The sequence below is a fragment of the Apostichopus japonicus genome, chromosome 4 (genome assembly GCF_037975245.1).
Source record: "Apostichopus japonicus isolate 1M-3 chromosome 4, ASM3797524v1, whole genome shotgun sequence".
NCBI classification, from domain to species: Eukaryota; Metazoa; Echinodermata; class Holothuroidea; order Aspidochirotida; family Stichopodidae; genus Apostichopus; species Apostichopus japonicus.
The window spans coordinates 2,552,351-2,568,270 of NC_092564.1; the positions used below are offsets into that span (position 1 = coordinate 2,552,351).

At 38.8% G+C, this 15,920-nt stretch overlaps 1 long non-coding RNA gene across 4 annotated transcripts; it reads left to right on the plus strand.

The window, feature by feature from the left end:
• Positions 1 to 12,571, plus strand: LOC139966130 (uncharacterized). 4 transcript variants are annotated; one of them, XR_011792480.1, is made up of 5 exons: positions 1 to 156; positions 2,183 to 2,325; positions 3,120 to 3,294; positions 9,362 to 9,522; positions 10,394 to 12,571. It is a non-coding gene; the product is annotated as an uncharacterized lncRNA (long non-coding RNA). The 4 variants fall into 4 exon arrangements; XR_011792481.1 differs by lacking the exon at positions 1 to 156 and adding an exon at positions 305 to 1,322; XR_011792482.1 differs by lacking the exon at positions 1 to 156 and adding an exon at positions 1,456 to 1,615 and having other exon boundaries at positions 9,362 to 9,528.
• Positions 12,572 to 15,920: the final 3,349 nt, after the last annotated feature.

Below are 15,920 nucleotides of genomic sequence, written 5' to 3' on the forward strand. Positions count from 1 at the left end.
AAAATGACGAGACCAAGAAATTGGTGTGTGGCAGAGGAAGACTCAAGATTTTTCTTTTTTTCGGACTTGTCCGGACTCTACTTTTGGAACCAAAGAGCCCTTGTCACCAATTACATGAAGATTCGAAATATACCGCCGATCCCAAACAGCATTAAGGTGAGGAAAATTTTTGGACTTATTTCCGTATAATGAAATATATTTTGTGTTAAGAATAACCAAGTGGAGTTTTGGGTTCTTGCATGTATATGGGTATGCTTTTAAAATAAATTGAAAGTGCATAGCCAATCGCCCCAAATCATACCACGCTAAAATTGCTAGGCGTTTTCAAAGAGTACTTTCCTGGAAGCATTCACTCTCCATTTGTTCTCAAATATTCTAAATGAACACCCAAAGCCTTTCTTACCAAGGAAGTGATACTTCCCATGTTCGTACACTACTTGCAAGTACAACTTTCTCAGACAAATTATTCCATAACCCTCTGAGAATAAAAAGGAGTTTTGACAAATATATGGTACTTATAACTTCTGGAGTTTAAGACATTGATCTCTGGTAATTCTGCTTGGCAAACCTGAAAAGGTCAGTGAAGGATAAAATGTCTAAACCATACCATTCTTGAAAAACCGAATCAAGTCACCGCGTAATTAACCGACCTATAACCTCCATTGTGGTGGGTTAACTGTCAGAATGCACATTATCAGTGTTTTTTATCTTCATACAGAACTGACATCAACAGTGAATACTATTGTTCTCTGACTCGAGTCAAAGGACGCTTGAACCGCAGTGTGCTAATGTAACTGCCAAGCGTAACTTATTTGTGATTGCAGGTGTCCAACCGCAGTGTAGACAAGCATTTAACGTTATACCTTGAATTCGAACTTCTTCATGATCTGTCGTCATATTTTGTGTATTACTATTTTTAAGTTGTTGATGCAAGCACATAATGGACACCCTATACATTGCTCTAGACTGACTTTGACGAAAAAAACGTCCGTGTCATGTAGTGTGGCTTGTCTACAACCCAAACTGATTAGAAAAGATATTTCAATCAATTCTGACTTGATTGTGAGTGAAAAAATGCTACTTGAAGCAAGTGCAATAACAAGCAAAGCTGACAGCCATTTAACAAGTCAACGAGTGACACTCCTGACGGTTTCTACTACTACAATCTGTTTCTGTGATATTTTCCGACGAACAAGAAAACGGCGACCACAGTCGCGTAGTAACATACAAGTGCTACCTCCTTAAGCTTATATTATGTACGTACGTGAATTTGACATAAAACTTGAGGGTCAAAGGTGAACAAGTGAAGTACACTACATGATGTGAGTTAGTATTAAACGTTAGGCCTACTTCAAGTTGATTCAATGACTAGGATATACCGGCATTTTACATTTATTAGTCCTCTCGACAATTTACGGTACAATTAAAGGCAGGAGCCCAGGAAGTTATTGACCATGCGATTTTGCCGATTTTTCTGACAAGTTCGGTTCGTTGTAATACGCCTCAAATAGAACTTAGAAGAAAAGGGGCCTCTACGGGCTCTAACTTAGGCCCTAGGTAGCGTGCACACTATTTCCAGATTGAAGTCTGTGTAGGCTAGGTCACAACATCAAAGGTGAGTCCTAATTTCGTGCAGCTATTTGATTAATTCGATTGATGCTTCACGTTCCTTAACCTTCAGCTTTCATTTAAAAAAAAAAACAACGTGTGTCTTTGTTGTTTGCACCTACAAATCTGTTAAAATTTCGTAGAAAATAACATTGTCACGTCCAACTCCAACTTAGCAAGAGCTAGGCCCTAAGCCTATTTAATCAGTGAAGCCAGGATAGTGTTAACATATCAAAATTGTTAAAACGTGAAGTGCTCCTAAATCCTAATTTCGTTCCTGTTGTCGGCTACTCCAAAATCCTAAAATTTTATTGCAACTATATAATTAGTTTTGAATCAATATGATATAGTAACAAGGAATATTATTGCTTCAGAGACTGACATGCACCAGTGCAGTAAAATGTTTACAGTCTTCAATTTCATGGTAGTGAAAGCCTCATGTGTACCCCTTCTCCCCTCTGGGTCAGACATTGGGCCAAGATTGGGGTTGAGATATTGGAGTCCAAGGAGTCAAAGGACACTAGCATATTATCATATTCAGGTTTACTAACTGCTCTTTTCCACTTTAAAACAGACCCTCAACATCAGGAAGTAAAGAGAAAAGAAAGGCTCAGCACAAGTTACCTGTGCTTCACAAAAAGAGGAAGAGTAATAAGGATCAGCCAGTTGTCAGCCCTTTAGAATTCATCAAGAAGGAAGTTAATGCAGCATTCTTAGGTGAGAACCCTTAGAAGCTGTCAGGTACGGTAGCAGTACAATATACTGCCTCAGGAATTGGAACTGTTGTGGTTTTAGAACAGGGGGCCCCTACTAGCCAGATTGAGCATGCCAGACAATCTAATCTGGCCCACCAAAAAACAAAGGGAAAAAAAAACCAAACCTTTTGGTTCACCAATTTACTGGACAAAAAGAAAAATTGAAGAGAATTTGAATAAGCATTAATTTTCAACACGAAAAAACATTGGTAAAAGATTGTCCTAGATGCTAAAACAATCATCTTCCATTTTCAGCAAGCTATTTTTGGCCTTTTGTTAGTAAAAATTTCCTCCTGCACATGGCTACCATGGTGGGCCCGCATACTGTATGAGTAATATTCAGCAACCCACAACTAAAAGGACAGTAGGCAGCTGTTAAATTCATTTTACATCAGTTTCTGTGCAGTGTCCTTCATACTGAGCCATCTGTATGCCTCCTACTGCATGCCCATTAAGAACTGCCTCAACTGTTGACTTTTCACCAGAAATTTACAACATCAATAGAAGTATCAGTTTTTATTTGAGTGTTATCGTGGAGGGGTCAGAACCCCATTAATAATGTGTTCATTAATTGAACATTGCTTTTCAACATACTTTAACAATCACTATAGTCACTGTGTTCATTTGGTTTGAATAGTATTTTTAGCTTTACAAAGTTTATGGAAAACCTTTTGCATACCTACAGTATGGCATTTCCCTGTCAGTTGATGTTAGCTTTGCAGAAATTTACTTTCCATCGTTTTTACTTCTCCACAGGTGTTGCAAATATTGACATAGAAAATCTAGAAGTTGGTCGGAAGTTGAGAGAAGTGAATGTGTAATTTCTCACCAAACTAAAAGAGGCTATGTTAGAATTTAACAACCACAATATCAACCACTGACTGTTATAGCAACAACTTTGGAAAACTTGGAGAATTTTTCAGAACCCACGGTGAGTAATCAGCACTTGATTATAAAGTGATTTTTATAATGGAGCTTCATAATTGTTTATCAAAAACCATGCAGCAGTGACTGCTTGTGTGTGCATATGTGAGAGAGAGATGCCTTAGCTCAAATTTTGAAAACTTTGATAATTCAACAAGTGCAATATGCATGAAGTTCATACTTGGTAGAAAGCTACCCCTTAGCAAATTCTCAGCTGCAATTGTTATTTAATTGCCAGTGGTCAACCGTTATAAACCCTATAAATGACCTTACTGAAGTAAAGGTTAAGTGAAATTAGTATGCTTATCCCTCAATCGAGTGCTTACCACTTGCTGTTACTTAGTACGTCAAAAATTGTTTGAGGTCCACACCACCTAAAAATCTGAAACTTTGTTAACAGGTTATCTCACTGTGAAGCGTATTCTAGTTATTGTCATTGTGAAGCGTATTCTAGTTATTGTCATTATGACGTCACCCATGGCTCGCGCATTGGTGGTTTGCGCTGTGGTGTGGCGGGATATAAATCACGCACTATTAGAAGCGTATCTTTTGTTTTAAATGATTCGGGGTTGGAAGACAGCCAAACTGGTTCAAATTGGTTGAGTGCCCATTTGCATATGCTCATCTGCATATCAGGTTGGCACTCAACCAATCAAGAGTTTGGTAAGGGGTGAGTTAAAAGTTTACACCAATCGGGTTCAAGGGCAGAGCGTGTGCCCTGTGCAACGCGTCTTAATTTGTTATTTTGGAATCAGGGGTTTAAGTGTTTCTTAAAGATTTATCGAGGAGTTGAAGTTTATCTCCCGAAGTCTACAGACGTAGAACAGTAGGCTCCGTAATTTATATTTACGTCTGTGGACTTCGGGCTCTTTACATTTTAATTATCTCAAGTTCCAAAGTTATAGTTTTATCCTGAATCAATAAAAGAAGACATATATTATCCAGTACCCGCTTTTCCTGATTATTTCACGTTTCACGCTCGGATCTACGGTATCAGTGTAAGGCCGGGTTTACCGTTCCCGAACTACCTAAAATAAGCCTTACATATTTGGTGGCAGCGGTGTTTAAGAACTCTAACACACCATCGAAAAATTATGGAACATTTTTGCAGCGGGAGAAAGATCATCGCAGGCAGACAGTAAACGAAGACGTTTTACTTATAATTCGCCTATTTTATGGTAAAACTTTTAACTTTTATAGCCCTACTAGTATTAAGGAACTTTTTGTATACCACCACCCATGTATATCGTCACTGCTACGCATACGGAGGGAATTAGGAAAATCAACGGTTGCTCCAACGGCAGATTGTCTATCAAATGTCTGGTCACCTTTCCGCCGATCCCTATCCAGGTCCGTAGACGTTGATGTCGGAGTGCAGTACTTCTACCAAGTTTTTGTTTGTAGTTTAGATTATACTTTAGAAATTTTTTTATGTGCTTAGGAACGAAGATCAACCCATAAAAGTGTATTAGAGAATTAAATTAGGATAGACACCAGATTTGGGAGTTAGCGACAAATTTAGGTGTAGGCCCGACGTTAACGAAGCCTAACCAACGAGCCCAACACAACGGCGCCTGTCCTAACCAGAACCAGTACCACTACTACCAGAACCAGTACCAGTTTATTAAAATACTGTATTATACGATATATTACTTGAGTAAGTTGAATTATTTAGATGATAAATAATATTCGTAATATTTTTAACCCTCGTTCCCACTTTTCACTCCCCTATGTTTGGTTATCTACAAGAAATTTTGAATTGTTAGAAACAATTTTCTTTAAAAGGCCAAATAGCCTAGTGTGGTCACAGATTATCCATTCTGGTACACATGTTGTTGAGTATAGACTGTTTACAGGCACCCCCAACTGGTATATAAATTTTTAGGATATTGTATTTATTTTAAACTGGTGACTGAATTTCATTGTTCTTCGCCAAAAACTTTATGCCTAGACGTAGAGGCTCCAGTTCTCGTAACACTATAAGGTCCCCACTATTGGGTGATACTACCGAAATGATGGCACCACCTCATTATGATAATATTAGGGTTGAACTTCCCCCACCTTTTCTGGGTACAGGCAGTGAAGATTTTCACCTTTTCGTGCTCCTTTAGAGCCAATGATAGTCAACAAACCATTTGAGAGAGTTGCTGCTGATATAACTGAGTTACCCCTAACTACGAATGGCAATAGATATGTGTTGGTTGTAACTGATTACTTCACTAAATACATTAATATGTATGCCTTGCCAGATCAAACAGCAGAGACTGTTGCACAGTGTTTATTTGATAAGTATTTCTGCGAACATGGGATATCAGAAGTATTACACACTGACCAAGGTAAACAATTTGAATCCAAGTTGGTGCATAGATTGTGTAAACTAATGGGAATAGTGAAAACTCGTACTAGTCCTTATCACCCACAATCAGATGGTCAGGTAGAAAGATTCAATCGAACATTTAAGAGTGAATTGAGTAAGAGATTATTCTCAACTGGTAACCAATGGGATAAGATGCTCAATCATATCGCTTTTTCCTATAATACTAGTGTCCATTCTAGCATTGGTTACTCACCATTCTTTCTGGTGAATGGCAGAGAAGCTCGAATGCCCCTCGAGGTTATGTTTGGTGACACTCCAGTTGGTTACAGTTGTCATAGTAGCTATGGTGATTTTGTTGATGACATCACTAAACGTATGAAAGAAGCTAGTAAGATTGTTGGCCAAGAATTGGTGAAAGCTCAAGAAAAACAGGCTGATTATGTAGAGTTGAAGACTCGATTTCTACCTTATGTTGTTGGAGATTTAGTGTGGGTAAACGATCCAGCTAAGCAACGTGATAAGTTAGCCGCTCGATGGAAAGGTCCTCATAGAGTAATTAGAGTTATGAACAATGGTGTAACTTATCAATTACAAGATTTGAGTAAATCTTCCATTCCATCTAAAGTCATACATTATAACCGACTTAAGCCTTATGTTTCTCCCTATAGTTTAGAGGATGTAAATGAAAAGCTTATTCAGCCAAATCCACCTAGTGTGGTTCAAGGGAATTATTTGCCAAATTTGTCCTTGGATGAATTTTATAGAAATTTACCATTTCACTTTGAGAGTAATCTAGATACGTCTGGAATTTCTCCTGAGTTGCAAGGTGGAAAACGTTTAGATAATAAAAGACTTACACGTTTAGGTAGGGAGGTAAAGCTGCCTAACTATCTTAGTGATTATGAGTTGGATCGTTAGGTCTGATGAGATGGTTTAAGCCATAATTATTATCATTCTTTTCATAAGGATAAGTAGTTATGTATTTTTTTTTCTTCTTTCCTTCTTTTTAAGACTTACGCCTTTTATATTAGAAAGGGTAATTGTCTTTTCTCTGACAGGACTTTATGAGGTAACTTTTGAATTTCAAGTTATGAATTTGAATTTAAGATAATAAGTCATTGAGTATTACCTTTCTCCATTCTTCCATCCCTTGTATTTGAATGTTTAGATAGTATCTGGTGTGACAGTTAGTTTTGCCCTGGTTCATTATGAATTAATGTGTATCTTGTTTTTGAGAAGCTGTCTTATAAATTGCATGCATGTTTGTAAATTGTATTTTGTTCATAATTCATTTTAAGTTGGGATTACTATGCTCCTGCCAATTGCCGCATCTCAAAACGACGACAGGAGAGTAATTAGGGTTGTTCCACAAATTGATATTATTTTTTTAAATTTATGTATGAGGTAGATGTAACATTTGTTGACCGCGATTAGCCATGAACCTCGATTAAGGAGCATGATGGTTATTTCCGGCAGAAACGAAGATATTGTACATGGCTTGATCACCCATCAGCAATTAGTTTAGACTTTTGTTCTCTTCTCAGTCCTTTGATGTTTAAGGGAGGCTAGAACGCGCCTTGTCCCCAGTCATTGGATTTTGTTTGTGGTTTTACATGTTTATTGGGTCGCCATTGAACCGGCGCATCATATTATTTTTATGTTTATATCTTATCTTATTTGACAGTTGATCTGAAGTGTGGTATATACTTACCTTATAATGGTTGTGGTAGAGTTGTCTGGTAACATCAGGTTCATCTGTGTTGGTTGAGCATGGTGGTGGAAGAATTGGGATATGGTTTTATGTCGGTGTTCTATTTACTTACCAATATTTTAAACATAAACAGAAGTGCACGTTATTATTGCATTTTAAGCATTGTATATTTATATATATGTAATGTTTGTTAGCTGTGTGGTTGTGGGTTATAGAATATCCCCCTTATACTCTTAGAACTTCTAAAGGAAGGACCCAAATATTGGTCTTCCTATATTTATATATATATATATATTTTTTTTTCCACTCTTTTAATTTCAAAAGAAAAGACCTAGGTGTTGGTTTTGCTATTTCTTATTAAATATATTTGTTTTGAATTCTAGTTGGTGTTAACATATTGCTTACTTGTTTGAGTTTTAATTTGGAAATGAGGACATTTCCTATTATGGGTAAATCCTGTGTGAAGCGTATTCTAGTTATTGTCATTGTGAAGCGTATTCTAGTTATTGTCATTATGACGTCACCCATGGCTCGCGCATTGGTGGTTTGCGCTGTGGTGTGGCGGGATATAAATCACGCACTATTAGAAGCGTATCTTTTGTTTTAAATGATTCGGGGTTGGAAGACAGCCAAACTGGTTCAAATTGGTTGAGTGCCCATTTGCATATGCTCATCTGCATATCAGGTTGGCACTCAACCAATCAAGAGTTTGGTAAGGGGTGAGTTAAAAGTTTACACCAATCGGGTTCAAGGGCAGAGCGTGTGCCCTGTGCAACGCGTCTTAATTTGTTATTTTGGAATCAGGGGTTTAAGTGTTTCTTAAAGATTTATCGAGGAGTTGAAGTTTATCTCCCGAAGTCTACAGACGTAGAACAGTAGGCTCCGTAATTTATATTTACGTCTGTGGACTTCGGGCTCTTTACATTTTAATTATCTCAAGTTCCAAAGTTATAGTTTTATCCTGAATCAATAAAAGAAGACATATATTATCCAGTACCCGCTTTTCCTGATTATTTCACGTTTCACGCTCGGATCTACGGTATCAGTGTAAGGCCGGGTTTACCGTTCCCGAACTACCTAAAATAAGCCTTACATCACCATGTACAGCTTACATATAGTTCACACTTTGAACAATTAGAAGAATGTATTCGGTATCTACCACCTTAGTAAATTCTTCACTGTTATTGCTTTGGGAGGGGCCAAAGGTCATATGAGATAACCAATGGTCTAAACCTGAAAACTTTGTGAATGAGCTAACTCAAAGAATAAAGCTACATAGAATGTCAAATTTGTTCCTCTGATTGAATACTTGCCATCTATAATGTTAACTTTTTTGAGGTCAAATGTCATTTGAGGTAAATTTTAGTTAAATTCTGAAAACATATCTCACTAAGTACAGCTTGCATGAAGTTAATGCTCAGTATGAAGACACTCTTAGTAAATACTCAGCTGATAGTGTGTTGGGAGAAGTCAAGGTCATTTGAGGTCACTAGTGGTCAACAACTGACAACTTTTCTAGCTGAAGAAGTGAAGTTTTGGTAAATTTCAAATTTGATAGGAATTAAGCATTTGTCTTCTTTTTTTTTGGCTGTTTCGGTCAAGGTCAGTTAATTTCAGTCTGAAAAACTTCTTGAACATGGTACCTCACCATGCACATGGCAATATTAGCCCTAGACAAGAAGAACAACATGAACAGATCTTTACTTGACATGTGGATTCCTACATACATCATAATATTAAAAACCTTTGAAAACATGATAACTCAGGGTTGTCCACACCATATCTTTGAGTACACATTTAGTTCTCCTTTGCTAATAGTTGCAAGAGATTTTTTTTCCATTTCACTGTGGATCCCAAGTACTCAGTAGAACTCTCCCCTCCAATGCCCTACAATAACAATAGGCAAAGGAATCACTAAGCCCTGTGGCTTTCTGTTTGCATGTCAATTACACCTGATCTTTGAGGACAAAAGTCTGACATTACGCTACTTTGACTTAAGTTACTGATATATTCATTTTCACATTTTGTAACAAATTTTTCTTTCAGGCAAATGGATACCATTATGAAGTTATTGGTGGCATCCACAATCTGACAGCCTGTAAGGAGCTGAGAGAGAGAAATCCAGACAAGAATGTAAAGATACAAAACTTTGGTTAGCAAACAAGCACATCAAAATAGGGGAAACCAGGCATCATATGAGCATTGAGGTAAAGGTGACTACTATGAATGTTGTTTTTATAGAAGAATTTTTGCCGAGCAGTTATTCATCTCATTCCTCCATATTGTATATTCAGGTTGCAATGACCTATGCATTAAGACATTGAAAGTGTGTATGGAAAAGTCCTTGTCTACACATAACACATAACTTTGTGTTGTGCACACAGAATCGCTCTCTTACAGTATGTGAATTTTCAAATAATTGTTATTTAATCACTCTGATAGGAAGGATTAGGTACAATATTGTAGTTCCTTTGCCAGTTGGACCATTAACAGTATTATGCAACAGTTGCCATGGTAGTGGTTAGTTTTCCCAATAGGGGTCATTCATTGTGGGGTATTGCATGGTCACTGGAAGTGTTTGACTGAGGGAGGGGTAAAAGTTGTCTGTGTCCAATTTTATGTCAAACAGTCCTCTTCAATGACTGGCTTGATTTTCTTAAAACTTGGTATGAAGGTGTTTTAGGGTTAAAGTCTATGTCTAGCAGACCCCCCCCCCCCCCCCAGAAACAGGGGTCAAATGTCACATCAAATTAAATTCAATGTTTTAATTCAATATTACTCCAAGGGGACACATTACATTCAAATGGAATCTTCACTTGTATAATGGGAACAACATGTAGGCTACTAATACAGGCAGAAATGTGACCTCTGTCATAGTATTACTCAGATTGTAGAGGACAGCAGAGTGATAGCACTGCAATCATATGACAGTATAGTCCTGCTAACTTATCATATCAAAAAACATTTGCAGTCTTTGTTCATTTTTTTTTTTACTATCAATGCAACAGATAAAAAATAAATAAAATGGTTAGACTGTCAGTGTAGAATAAAGTTTTATTTCTCTCTTTTTTTCTGAAGATGACACAGAAATGCTCACACTGAGTCTGTTTGGTCTGGCCATTGCGTTCAAGAGGAAAACCATTGCAAGGAAACTTTGATGGGATGATGGCACAGAACTTAATGTGACTATTGTTGCTAGGGATGGTCCTAGATCACAGAGGATGAAAAAAATGTGTATAGCACTGATTAAAAGAAGTGTATTGATTTTGGTGAAGGTCAAAGGTCATTTGGGGACAACAGGGAGGTTAATTGTCTTGTAGGGTATATGTGTTCATGTTCAGAAAGTGGCAACACTGAAACAGCCACATGGTCTTCTACTCTGCAAATCCTAAAATGCTTGTTTTAAGTGTGTGTGAAATAAAAAGGGGGGGGAGGGGGGGTAAGGTTACAGTGACTTTCTCTTATTATTGTATTTTTTTGGTGAAAAATTATTAGTAGGGGTATCAGTATGCCCATTAGAGCAATCTGAGGGTCTGAATAGTACATCCTTCAGAACTGCATTGTAAGCCACTTATTGTTGTTATTAATGATGTAATTTCTTATTGCTAACTGACACTCCGAGCAGTAGGGGGTGTATCGGTCTTCAGAACTGCATTCTTAGCCACCTAATGGTGTTATTATGTTATTTCAGAACTAATGGTGTAACTTCTTGGTGCTAAATGACTCTCCAACCATTAGCGGGGCGTTTTGGTACACCTCTCAGAACTGTTTTGCAAGCCACTAAATTTTGTTACTTCTTGGTGCTAAATGACACTCCAACCAGCAGCGGGGTGTATTGGTACGCCCCTTAATGGTGTTAGTTCTTGGTGCTAAATGACACTCCAACCATTAGCGGGGCGTATTGGTACGCCCCTTAGAACTGTATTGCAAGCCACTAAATTTTGTTACTTCTTGGTGCTAAATGACACTCCAACCAGTAGCGGGGCGTATTGGTACGCCCCTTAATGGTGTTAGTTCTTGGTGCTAAATGACACTCCAACCATTAGCGGGGCGTATTGGTACGCCCCTTAGAACTGTATTGCAAGCCACTAAATTTTGTTACTTCTTGGTGCTAAATGACACTCCAACCAGTAGCGGGGCGTATTGGTACGCCCCTTAATGGTGTTAGTTCTTGGTGCTAAATGACACTCCAACCATTAGTGGGGCGTATTGGTACGCCCCTTAGAACTGTATTGCAAGCCACTAAATTTTGTTACTTCTTGGTGCTAAATGACACTCCAACCAGTAGCGGGGCGTATTGGTACGCCCCTTAATGGTGTTAGTTCTTGGTGCTAAATGACACTCCAACCATTAGCGGGGCGTATTGGTACGCCCCTTAGAACTGTATTGCAAGCCACTAAATTTTGTTACTTCTTGGTGCTAAATGACACTCCAACCAGTAGCGGGGCGTATTGGTACGCCCCTTAATGGTGTTAGTTCTTGGTGCTAAATGACACTCCAACCATTAGCGGGGCGTATTGGTACGCCCCTTAGAACTGTATTGCAAGCCACTAAATTTTGTTACTTCTTGGTGCTAAATGACACTCCAACCAGTAGCGGGCGTATTGGTACGCCCCTTAATGGTGTTAGTTCTTGGTGCTAAATGACACTCCAACCATTAGCGGGGCGTATTGGTACGCCCCTTAGAACTGTATTGCAAGCCACTAAATTTTGTAACTTCTTGTTGCTAAATGACACTCCAACCAGTAGTGGGGCGTATTGGTACGCCCCTCAGAACTGTATTGCAAGCCACTAAATGTTGTTACTTCTTGGTGCTAAATGACACTCCAACCAGTAGTGGGGCATATTGGTACGCCCCTCAGAACTGTATTGTAAGCCATTAATGGTGTTTCTTCTTGGTGCTAAATGACACTCCAACCAGTAGTGGGGCGTATTGGTACGCCCCTCAGAACTGTATTGCAAGCCACTAAATGTTGTTACTTCTTGGTGCTAAATGACACTCCAACCAGTAGCGGGGCGTATTGGTACGCCCCTCAGAACTGTATTGTAAGCCATTAATGGTGTTTCTTCTTGGTGCTAAATGACACTCCCTTGCAGTTGTGGGGTGTATTTGTTTCACTGATTCACTTTTGTACAGGGACAAGAGGTATTTTTCTTCCTTTATTCATGTAAGAAATTAACCTACTAAATTTCAGTTTATGGTCATGTAGATAAAATATAACATGAAATACATAAGTTGGTACAAACAAAGAATAATTTTCTCATTGTGTTATTTTTTGTCTCAAATTTATGTATCTGCAGTATGATTACAATGCATTTGCCTTTTTAACTCACATTTTGAAGGTTTAAAGACAATGACAGTCATAGCGTAGATTTTTCCCTTATATATACCATATTTTTATACCCGAGTGCAAACGTCAATAAAAGCAATATAATTTCTGGTAAATTTATCAATGTTGAACAAAAAGTTTTTTTTTTCTTGGATAAAAGTCAGGTTTAAATAGTTCCTAGAAACCCTAAATGTTTCCTAGCCTCTTATATTTACTTATTCGCGATTATTGACTTTTTTATTGCGCTCTCAAATACCTATTGACATTTGTCACATTTTGTTGGTGTAATTTTCTGACAAATTGGCGATGACACCTATTTATTCTTCGTTTATCTGCAAATTAGCAAGGCCCGGAAAGGGTCATTTCCGGCGATCTAGGGAGTATCTTTACTGAAAAAAATTATGCACGCTCCGCGCCAACTTGTGGTGGTGCTCCGCTTAGATAGTGTCGAAAGCGCCACTACAGACCATTCTCGCCCCCCTGACCAATACCCCTAGCTTCGCCACTGGGTGACGGAATGTTGAGAAGGGCTGGCTCATTAATATTCACTTTTCGGAAACATTTAGGAAGATTCCTTGATGTATATTATCGTGTGCAATTGAAATATGTATGTGTTCTCAAACAGCTACCTTTAAAATTAAATTGAATTTTCCTAACGATTCGACAACATTTCCATCTTCTATACGTGTATTTCCGCGTCCCCAGATCTCTTACGTAATACCCCAAACCCTCAAAATTATTTCTCATAAATACGTAAGTGATTAATGTCTCAAGAAGGGATATGAAGTAATAATATAGGTTTGTAAGTGTTACATCTCGTGCACTGGACTATGCCCACAGATGTAATAGATTCTTGCTTCTATACTGGATATAATCTTAGCAATTTACCGAAGAACGCTAAAGGAACACATCAAGCCACTCATGATGATGAAATTAGTGTAGGCCTACATGCTAATGTATATACTTTTTGCAGAAGTGTCCAATAGTCTATTTGCAAATTTGAACTATGCATCTGTAAACCCGGCAGAAAATCTGAGAATGACCAGTTTTGGTTAGGCTGTTGTCCATATCACTGATGATTCCACAAGCTATAGCTTTCCCGCTTCATGCGCTGCTAAACTTGCGCATAACCATTTAAAAAGCAACAACCACTGGCACAAATACTGCGTAATACACTAGAGATCATGCAACAATGCAGTATTCGTGACGTCACTGGTCTTGCTCTTCTCGGCAATTTCTACAAACACTCCAAATACAGGCCTTGAATAATATCGATATCATGCCGCATCAAATCCTACGCAAATAATCCTTCCTCAATATCGGTCTAAAAACCGTATCAGGATTTGATTGGAATTGTACGGTGGTGGGAGAGGGGGTAGGGGAGGGGTAGTGCGAGGTGGGGAGGTCATGGGGTGGGAGGCTGGTGGAGAGAGCGAGAGTAAGGACGAAATATGGGTCGCGGTGGCCAAGGAGAAAATTATGATGGACACAAAGATGTAAACAAGAGATCAGGGGCCACATGCGTATTAGCTGCGATAGACTATATTATTGCAATACATGCCCTGAATAATCGTCTCTACAACGGATTCATGAGTCAACCCTCCTACCAGTGAAACCATACACTTGAATTGTCCCCCTTAAAGTCCTGTTCTTCGAACAAAAAAACAAAGAACTGGGGCTTTAGATACCAAACAATATTTTCAAGCGGGTCATTGGTGTCAATTAGTGCAGGCTGTACTATTTATAGCCAGGCTAGCTGAGGAAACTCAGAAGTATCGTCATAGACGCGGATTCTTTCAACGCTTAGTATACCGTTAGCATAGCCTGCTGGTGATGGTGGGGTGGAGGTGAAGGATTGGTGGGGTGGGAGTGTTACACGACACGTATGTACGATTACGTTACTAATCGATTCTGCTAATTTGTTTGCAAATTGATCATAATTCATTACGAGGAGCTATATCTCCCTGTTATGCAGCTTTTATGTACTTAATTGATCTTTTACAAAAACTGCCACAGGATACACAGACAGCTTGTGTGTGTCTGTGTGTGTGTGTGTCTGTGTGTGGGGGGGGGACGGGGGGGGGGGGTCATTTTATGATATCTGCAGATACATTTAACGTAATATTCACTTAGCCTCAGTTAATGTTTGCAATTATTGGAACTTCAAGCTACCGTCATTTAATTTAATTTAATTATTGCCAAATGTTGGTATGAGGACACATGTATGGGATGATCCACATGCATGGGATTATCCACATACATGGGATTATCCACATACATGGGATGATCCACATGCATGGGATGATCCACATACATGGGATTATCCACATACATGGGATGATCCACATGCATGGGATGATCCACATGCATGGGATTATCCACATACATGGGATGATCCACATGCATGGGATGATCCACATACATGGGATGATCCACATACATGAGATTATCCACATGCATGGGATGATCCACATGCATGGGATGATCAACATACATGGGATGATACACATGCATGGGATGATCCACATGCATGGGATGATCCACATGCATGGGATGATCAACATACATGGGATGATACACATGCATGGGATGATCCACATGCATGGGATGATCCATATACATGGGATGATCCACATGCATGGGATGATCCACATACATGGGATTATCCACATACATGGGATGATCCACATGCATGGGATGATCCACATGCATGGGATGATCCACATACATGGGATATGTGCGTCAGTTAAAGTTTGCAATTATTGGAACTTCAAGCTACCGTCATTTAATTTAATTTAATTATTTGCCAAATGTTGGTACGAGGCCTGCCGACAGGGGAGGGGCATTAGTGGGCTACAGACCCTGGGATTTGGGTGAATTAGGGCGAGGGGGAAATGTGCGGTGAAAATAATGTATGCTCATCTTTATGACTACTGCAGCAAAATGAAAAGGTAAAATAAAAGGGTGAGGGGGGGGGGGCGACCAGGCATATGTAGCTTAATTAGATCGGTACGTACGATATTCTGAAATCCTGTTAGTGAGGGCGCTGTAACAAAAATAGACAGGCAATTCGGTATGTGATTCAAACTCGAAGGGTTTTTTGGTGAAATGACAAAAGGGATGCATTTCTTTCGTGAAGTAATGGAAGGGGGTTCATAAATGGCCTTTACGCTGCACATGTTCCCTTTAACCATAGACGAACACTGGCTCGTCAGATAAGTGTGTTTTTTTTTATTTTGGCCATCATCGCACCCTTTAAAAGTTATTGACGGGGT